The sequence below is a fragment of the Limulus polyphemus genome, unplaced genomic scaffold, assembly GCF_000517525.1.
Source record: "Limulus polyphemus unplaced genomic scaffold, Limulus_polyphemus-2.1.2 Scaffold597, whole genome shotgun sequence".
In the NCBI taxonomy this organism is placed as follows: domain Eukaryota; kingdom Metazoa; phylum Arthropoda; class Merostomata; order Xiphosura; family Limulidae; genus Limulus; species Limulus polyphemus.
In genome coordinates, this window is record NW_013666207.1 from 160,526 (window position 1) to 169,195 (window position 8,670).

Below are 8,670 nucleotides of genomic sequence, written 5' to 3' on the forward strand. Positions count from 1 at the left end.
TACAATATTTGAAGAATATGTATTATCGATGGTGCTAATGCATTCTTTTGAATTACTCAACAGATAATCTGTTTAGAATAGTAATAATAAATATAAGTACAATCTATCGTTCGATTCACCACTTGTCACTGCAAGAGCAACTCGAAATAAGAAGACTAGGTTTCTTGCAGTGTCTGTGTATGGTGTTTTAAGATGTCTCTTACTCGCCACAGTGGCCCGGCATGGCCAGGTGGTTAGGGCACTCGACTCGCAATCTGCGGGTCGCGGGTTCGAATCCCCGTCACACCAAACATGCTCGTCCTTTCAGCCGTGGGGGCTTTATAATGTGATGGTCAATCCCACTATTCGTTGGTAAAAGAGTAGCCCAAGAGTTGGCGGTGGGTGGTGATGACTAGCTGCCTTCCGTCTAGTCTTACACTGCTAAATTAGAAACGGCTAGCGCAGATAGCCCTCGTGTAGCTTTGCGCGAAATTAAAAAAAACTACACCACAGAGAACTTATATTTATTTAGGATTTGAAGAATGTGTAACATTGGCTCTACTAATTTATTCTTCTGAATTATTTTTATTAAACGATCTGTTAGTAATTTAAATTCATACATCAATCGAAAATACATATACATAAAAATATTCTCCTCAGGAACCTTTACCCAGTCCAGAAGTCGTGGTAGATCGTTAGTTAATTCTAACTTTTTTTTCAGTATTTTACTTCATACTTTTGTGCAGCTTATCCTTAAACAATATTAACAAATGTTGTCTTTTATATAAAAAATGAAGTTATATTCCGGATAGAGATAACTCGCCTTTCTTTGTTAAATTCTTTAAATAATGTTTATTATCAATGTAAATTTCATGGTTAAATCTATAACAGGAAGCCACAGCCGCAAAACTTGCTCGTAATTCATTATTTTCATTATGTTCTAATAACCTTCCACCTCACAACATAACAACACAGGCCTGCGATGGTTTTATTGTCTTCAAATTTTTATGTGTTCTACAATAATTCCTGTACGCTGAATCAGAAAATGATATCCATTTTTCTCCATCTCGTACAGATTTTTCATAAAACGTCATATGTACTTTTACATAAGTGAATAATTTTTTTAAAAATTGGGTCACATTTTGTTATGCTTAAAATGTTGACAACCACTGGCTATAGATTTCTCTAGACCAATCGCGACGTGAAAGTCTTATCGATCGTTCTAGAACACAACCATAATAATAAAAAAATTTCATTGTGGTAAATGAAATAATAATTTGATCTAAGTAAGAGTTTTTTCTTGTTCCCGATTTTTAAAAAATCCTTGCGTAATAGAAAAAAATTATATTGTTTTCGAAATCTGTGTAGCTGAATTATGGAAGATCCGTTATTAAAACCAAAACAAACTTTATGAGGTTTAAATTCGCAGGCCTGTGTAATCATTGTATGGGTATGTTAGTCATCGACAAGACTTGTGTGTTAAATCTGTGGAAAATGGAAATAATTTAAGGTATTTCTGTGCAAGGATTTAGTCAATATAGCTGTCTTTTGCATAATATATTAACTTGAATTATGGTTTTCGGAATTTATTTATTACTTTTAAAAACAACAACATAAAAGTAATTTTAAGAATACCAGTTTGTTTGTTTTCAGTTACTCGCGCAAAGGTACTCGAGAGATATCTCCGCTATCCGTCCCAAATTTTGAGCTGATAGACTAGAGGGAAGGCAACTAGTCAACAGTACCCACCATGAACTCTTGAGCTACTATTATGTGACCTAATAATAGGATGTGACCATAACTCTTATAACGCACCCACAGCTACAAAATTCGCAGCTAAAATTGTTTCTTGACAATAACTAGACGCAAACATAGATTCGCAAATCCATTGTCTGCCACTCTAACTAGTGGACCACGCTAAGTTCCTAGATTATTAGATACAAATACACAAATATGTAAGATTACCAGAGTTCACAACATATTTTTCTGTAGAAAAGACTATATAAAGTTAGAGATAGAAAGTGCCCAAAAGTTTTTATTCATAAAAACTAATTGTTTTTAAACATTTGTTGTAGTTGTTGTTGCTGTTTCAAGTGTCGCCTGGTAAATAAATAAATTTTCTCAAAACTCTTCAGCAAGAATTATGGGTTTGATTTTTATACTTCTGTGCAAACGATTGTTAAACTCTGTAAAAAAACAACAAAAAACAAATTGTCAATCAGATGTCTAGAGCATCTTAGGTGAGCTGAAACTTGACTCTCCGCCTGTCATATACTGTTGAACAAAATTTAATCCTCAATAGACAGATAACAATAGCTGGCATTTCGCAAATTCAGTATAGGCATGCCTATCGCGTGGATATCGCCTAATCTTCAGTGACAATTGGGATTTCCTTCCAGCTGTCCAACTAACAAAAGGATGTATTCGCATTAAGGGGGGGGGGGGAGAGTCGTTTCAACTTTCATGTATAAATTCAAAACCTACCTATTCAACGGGTGTTTTGTCACTGATGTAACAGGTAAATACGCATTTTTTCTACTTGTCAAAAAATTGTTCTACCTACTCCAGCAATCAAACTCACTTTTTGAGGTGAACCTCATCTTGGCGTTTATACAGCGTTTCTTGATGGTTTTAGGATAATTCGAGGGCGCTTATTACGAATTCGATGGACTATTTTTTGTGAGACTTGGGAATTTCGATATGTTCAAGATGGCGGACAAGATAGCTGCCAAATCAAAGAGAAGCCCACATATCAGCTCTTATATGACATAGAAACACAATTATAGTGTTTACACTTAGGTTTTAAGATCAAGGAGTTCAAATATGAAACCAAGTGACTTGCCATTATAAAAGGTAATTAAAAAAATTAAGATAGTGGTTAATATGGCTACCAAAACAAGAAATCTCTAATACCTCACTTTCTGTATGATATGGAACCCTAAATTTGATATCTATATTTATGTCTTCGGGGTCAAGGAGTCGGAATATACATTTTTAATATGTGTAATTTCATTTGGGAATAGAAAATTGGACATGGCGGCCAATATGGCTACCATATCAGAATAGACTGACTTCTGTCTAACCATTTCAACATTACAGATCAACCTAGCAGTGACCTAGTTTGACTTTTAAATAAAATTTTATGATAAATTCTCGACTTAGGAGTCATGGGCATTAAACTCATATATTGGATTGACTATTGTATTTCGTGACATTTTTCTAAAAGCCTTCCGTAGGCCCAATATATCCAAAATAATTAAATGTAATCGTTGTATAAACAAGATATTGTTTGATTTGACATCAGTTATATCTTTACTTAAGAAAAAAAAAATGATATGACTCTTTGCGCTAACTTCAACCTAGTAAAGACGATAAAATTGCCGAATATACTTATAAGTTAACATTTTGGAGAGTGATTGTCGTTTGCTTTCAAATAGAACACAATGGTAAATAACTGATTATATAATAGTATCGTCATGCATTAATATAGAGATTACAACCACTCAATATCTTCCTTTCATCTTTAGTCATCAAGTTGTTCCAAAGTAGATGTTGCCATTGTGGAACTGTTGCAGCAGTCTTTGCTTCTTTGACAACAACAGAATATTGAACAGAGTAAGTCTGTCTTACTATAGCTATATCTCTTTGATTTGCACTACACATTGCCATTACAAGTACATTTGATCGATTTCAAAATGTCCATTGGAGCAAGTAACACATCTTCAGAAACTGGTATTGGAAGCAAGTTTTTTTTTGTTTTTTTTTACATTTTCACCAGACTCGTTTCTGCCTGTCTGCTTGATTTAGTTCCACTTTTTATGCTAAAATCTCTGTACCTGTCAAACACAGGGCACGTATCACCTTAGATCAGCTTCTCCGCAACCGAAGCCTTACAAAGCCTAGGACTTTGCAGTTTACAGGCCAGTGCACTATCCACATGAGGGCACATCCGTCTGTGACGGTGTAGCTGATTTGTGATGATGTATGTTTTTTGTTTAATAGTTTTACTATGATGATGGTAAAAAAATCATGACCCCATTTTGAAGAAGTAAAAAATAATCCCTATCATATTCCCCAGATCCCCCTGTTGTAAATTCTGACTAGTTCCTTTTCATCCCCATTTTGAAGAAGTAAACAATTATCCCTCATCACATTTTCTCCAGCCCCGTGCTATCGTAAATTCTGACTGGTACCTTACCACGAATTTGTTTAAATTTCACCAGGTTTCATGTAAACATTACAAGTTCACATGACCGTAATAAAGTTTGCCTGTCATAATTGTTTTTCCTTGTTATTATCGAAAGATTGTAGATTGATTTGTGATGAGATGGCTGATGATACCAGAAAATTCATGTTATGTTAGCAAAATGGAGATCATTAGGGTCATCATTGTGATGGGTAACTATGGTAACTGTGGTGAGAAGTTGGTGTGGGACATTTGATCATAAACGGATGCACGTTTATTTCAAATTGGTATTCTAACGTTTTACTGTGTATATTTGGATTCATATATGGCTAAAACCTAGGTGAAGATGGTTTTGTTTGAAGTTATGCACAAAGCTACACAATGGGCTATCTGTGCTCTGCCCACCACGGGTATCGAAACCCGGTTTCTATACCTAATTAGACAAGACTGAATAAGCGATTTATAGAAAATGGTAACGGTTTGAAAGAAGTAAGCAGGTGTTATGATTCGAGGTGGTTCAGACAGACTATATACTTTGATTTATGTGTTAAAATTGTGGTTTGCAGACTTCAGCTGTTTGCACGGTTGTTAAAAAAAGATATTTCGCTTGACTTGCATAAGGCTTATTTAAACTCACTAAACTGAGGTGTCGCAGTTCAAATCATAAAGACAAGTTAAGATTTCGTAATGTGTCAGTAAGAGTGCAGTTGAAGTTCGTAAACATTACTATGTGTATTACTTTATAGAAGCTAACTATATGTGAATGTATGGACAAAAAATTTATAACTTGTTTAAGAGGTTCATTACAAATATACTTTCAAAAGAAATATCATGAAGAATGAATTGTTGTAGTCCAAACTAAACAGTTAACGTATTTTAACAAAATATTTTAGTTTTATTTATTAACAGCCCGATAATTATATGCTTTTGAGGAAAAAAAACACGTTTGTTTAAAAGTATAATTTTCCATTATATTCCTCAAATTCTAGGCAGTTTCCCGATAGGGAGAGCTTAAGAGTGTAGTTCTGTGTTAGTTAGTTTGTTGTTTTGTTAAGCGCAAAGCCACAGAATAGGATATTTGTGCTGTAAGTTATGAGTCTTCTGACTTATCCCTGGGGGGGGGGGGGTAACACAATTTAATATACATATACATATAGAGATAAAACTAAGTCCATCTGACTAACGTGTACCAACACATCAGTAATTGTTTACGATCTAAAGATGTCAAGAAGTATTTTTAATTTTTTTTTGTTTGATTGTTTGCCAAGCTAAGAAAACTGTGGAATTATTTCATGGCTAAACTATAAGACAAGTGTGGCGTTTCTACGTTCTTTTTTCTCTTCAAAGAAACATTTCTCAAAAATGATTCATAATGAATTAGGAACAAAGTTTTGATTTAGGTAGGCCAAACGAAGTAAAAGTTTGTAAGATGTCAACTTCTCTTTAATTGTTCGCCATGGGGATTTATACATACATTTTAATATTAAGAAAGAGACCATGTTTTAAACCAATATATAAAATTTGGCAAAGCAAAAAAAAAAGTAACTTTTCAAGTTTGTTGACATATGAAACGTATCATTTGTTAGATTTGTTTGTTTATTGTTAGAGTAAAGCCTCATTGGGCTATTTACTATGTTCACCGCAGTAAATCAAACCTCGAATTTGAGCGTTGTAAGTCTGTAAACTTACTGCTGTCCCACCGGAGGACTACTTGTTAGAAAACTAATAAAGTGTGAAAAAATAAACGTAATATCAGGATCATTTACGATCTGGTGTGTTTGCAGTAAATACGTAATAATTCATGCATATTTCTGTATTGAATTTTTATGTAATTGTAAGTTATGTATCAATTTGGTATTGTGACACGGTTATTGTTTATAAAAGATATTTAAAGAATAAATAATAATTGATATCTCTGGAGTTAATACATACCCTTTGAATGTCAGGTAAACTTCACGTCCAAGCTCATTTTTGAGATCTTCTTCTTCAGACAAAAGATATTTTTTAACGTTTACGATATTAGGTGCCTAATGTTGATTTATCCTGGATGTATAATTTTTTTCAGAATTATTCTCACATTCAAAATCACCAACTTATATCACTTTGTGTTTCAGTGTTTATAGAATACATCAAAATATTTTTATTCTAGTTTGATTATTAATAGCAATTTTACATCTTGTGGATGTGTACTTTCTAGGATTCGAGGATTTGCTGTGATATCTAATTGGTCTAATAGTTTAGAACATCTAATCATCTGTGCTTGTAACCTCATTTAGAAATTGCCTTATATATACAGATATTATTTTGATTTGTCGACAAAACTGCTATTGTTCTAAACTGGAGAGATATAACGGCTACAGACATTGCTTTCTTGAATCGAGACCCAAATGGGCATTACTTTATTCTGATCACTTGATCTCCTCTAGAATATAAAATGGATGCCATTCTTAAAGTCTCAATTCCTATACTTCGAGTGAAAAGGCATGGCAGACATTTTGTTGTCTTGAAAACCTTACCCAGTGACCATGGCAACCATGATCCTTGTCAGAACATCAGCGCTTTAGGAAAGTACTCATGATGACTATTATTAATTTAGCGAACATGGCTGCCACCATTAACGCTCTGTCAAAAATCCTAGCTCTAATGTAGGACAATAGTTGTCATTCCGTTAGTCTGCACATTCATACGCCAGCTAAATAAAGATGGCGGTTGTTGCTCTCACTCTTTAACCATTATGGTTCATTACTATACATGCTTGTTATCGTTCTCTTAGTATAAATAGCTGTAATCAAAATAATTAGCAATTTCCAGAGCTATATTATAGCTTAACTATTTAGGGTAAAGTAAACATATGGAATAATAATGTATTTATAAATATATATACGTGCATAAAATAAGGGAGCTTCGAAGTAGTAAATGTTTCCTGTCGTTATTACAGCACACTGTATATCCACACTTCAAGTACATAGATGGAGTATCCATAATAACTATACTATGGGTCTCCGAGCTTCAGTTGAACAAACATGACATTTATAGCTTTTGCACTCGAATATCTGAGCTTCATTTAAGAAGAGACTTGGCGGTCATTTGTTATAATTTCTTTTCAGGCACATTGTGCTACAATATATAGAGTAAAAAACACAAAACCGACGTTTCTTGGTACAGTGAAACGTAAACTATTAATATTAGTTACAGCCTATTGGTTTCTTTAACACAATTACCTAACTGCTGGTATCTGTGTTACCGAAACTAGTTGGTTGTAACTGATAATAAAGAGTTTTATGTTTTTTACTCTTAATGGTCATATAGTTCTTGTACTTTGGTAATCCGAATTTTAGGGGAGTATATTATTCTTCCAGTATGGCCACAGTTTCAACTCAGCAGGCATGACGGTAATCTTTCTTATAATATACATAACCGAGTTTTAAGTCAACAGATATGACTGTGGTAATCTTTCTTATAGAATACATAATTGAGTTTCAAGTCAACAGATATGGCTGTGGTAATTTTTCTTATAATATAGAAAACTAGTTTCAAGTCAATAGGCATGACGGTGATAATCGTTCTTATAATATACATAATTGAGTTTCAAGTCAACAGGCATGACGGTGGTAATCTTTCTTATAATATACATCAATGAGTTTCAAGTCAACAGGCCTGACTGTGGTAATATTTCTTATGGTATACATAACTGAGTTTCAAATCAACAGGTGGTAATCTTTCTTATAATATACATAGTTGAGTTTCAAGTCAACAGGCATGACAGTGGTAATCTTTCTTATAATATACATAAATGAGTTTCAAGTCAACAGGCCTGACTGTGGTAACCTTTCTTATAGTATACATAACTGAGTTTCAAATCAACAGGTGGTAATCTTTCTTATAGTATACATAACCGAGTTTCAAGTTAACAAATATGACGGTGGTAATCTTTTTTATAATACACATAACTGAGTTTCAAGTCAACAGACATGACTGTGGTAATCTTTCTCATAATATACATAACTGAGTTTCAAGTCAACAGGGCTGACTGTGGTAATCTTTCTTATAGTATACATAACTGGGTTTCAAGTCAACAGGGCTGACTGTGGTAATCTTTCTTATAGTATACATAACTGGGTTTCAAATCAACAGGTGGTAATCTTTCTTATAATATACATAAATGAGTTTCAAGTCAACAGGCATGACGGTAGTAAGCTTTCTTATAGTATACATAACCGAGTTTCAAGTTAACAAATATGACGGTGGTAATCTTTTTTTATAATATACATAACTGAGTTTCAAGTCAACAGACATGATTGTGGTAATCTTGCTCATAGAATACATAACTGAGTTTCATGTCAACAGGGCTGACTGTGGTAGTCTTTCTTATAGTATACATAACTGAGTTTCAAGTCAACAGGCGTGACGGTAGTAAGCTTTCTTATAGTATACATAACCGAGTTTCAAGTCAACAGGCGTGACGGTGGTAATCTTTCTTATAGTATACAAAACCGAGTTTCAAG

General features: G+C 33.7%; 1 long non-coding RNA gene across 1 annotated transcript in view; it reads left to right on the forward strand.

Moving 5' to 3' along the window:
* The first annotated feature begins 3,506 nt into the window (after positions 1-3,506).
* The window catches only part of LOC111085758, a 90,491-nt gene continuing 85,327 nt past the window's right edge, over positions 3,507-8,670 (forward strand). The window contains exon 1 of the long non-coding RNA XR_002610558.1: positions 3,507-3,594. This is a non-coding gene — a long non-coding RNA (uncharacterized LOC111085758). The remainder of the gene's footprint in view (positions 3,595-8,670) is intronic.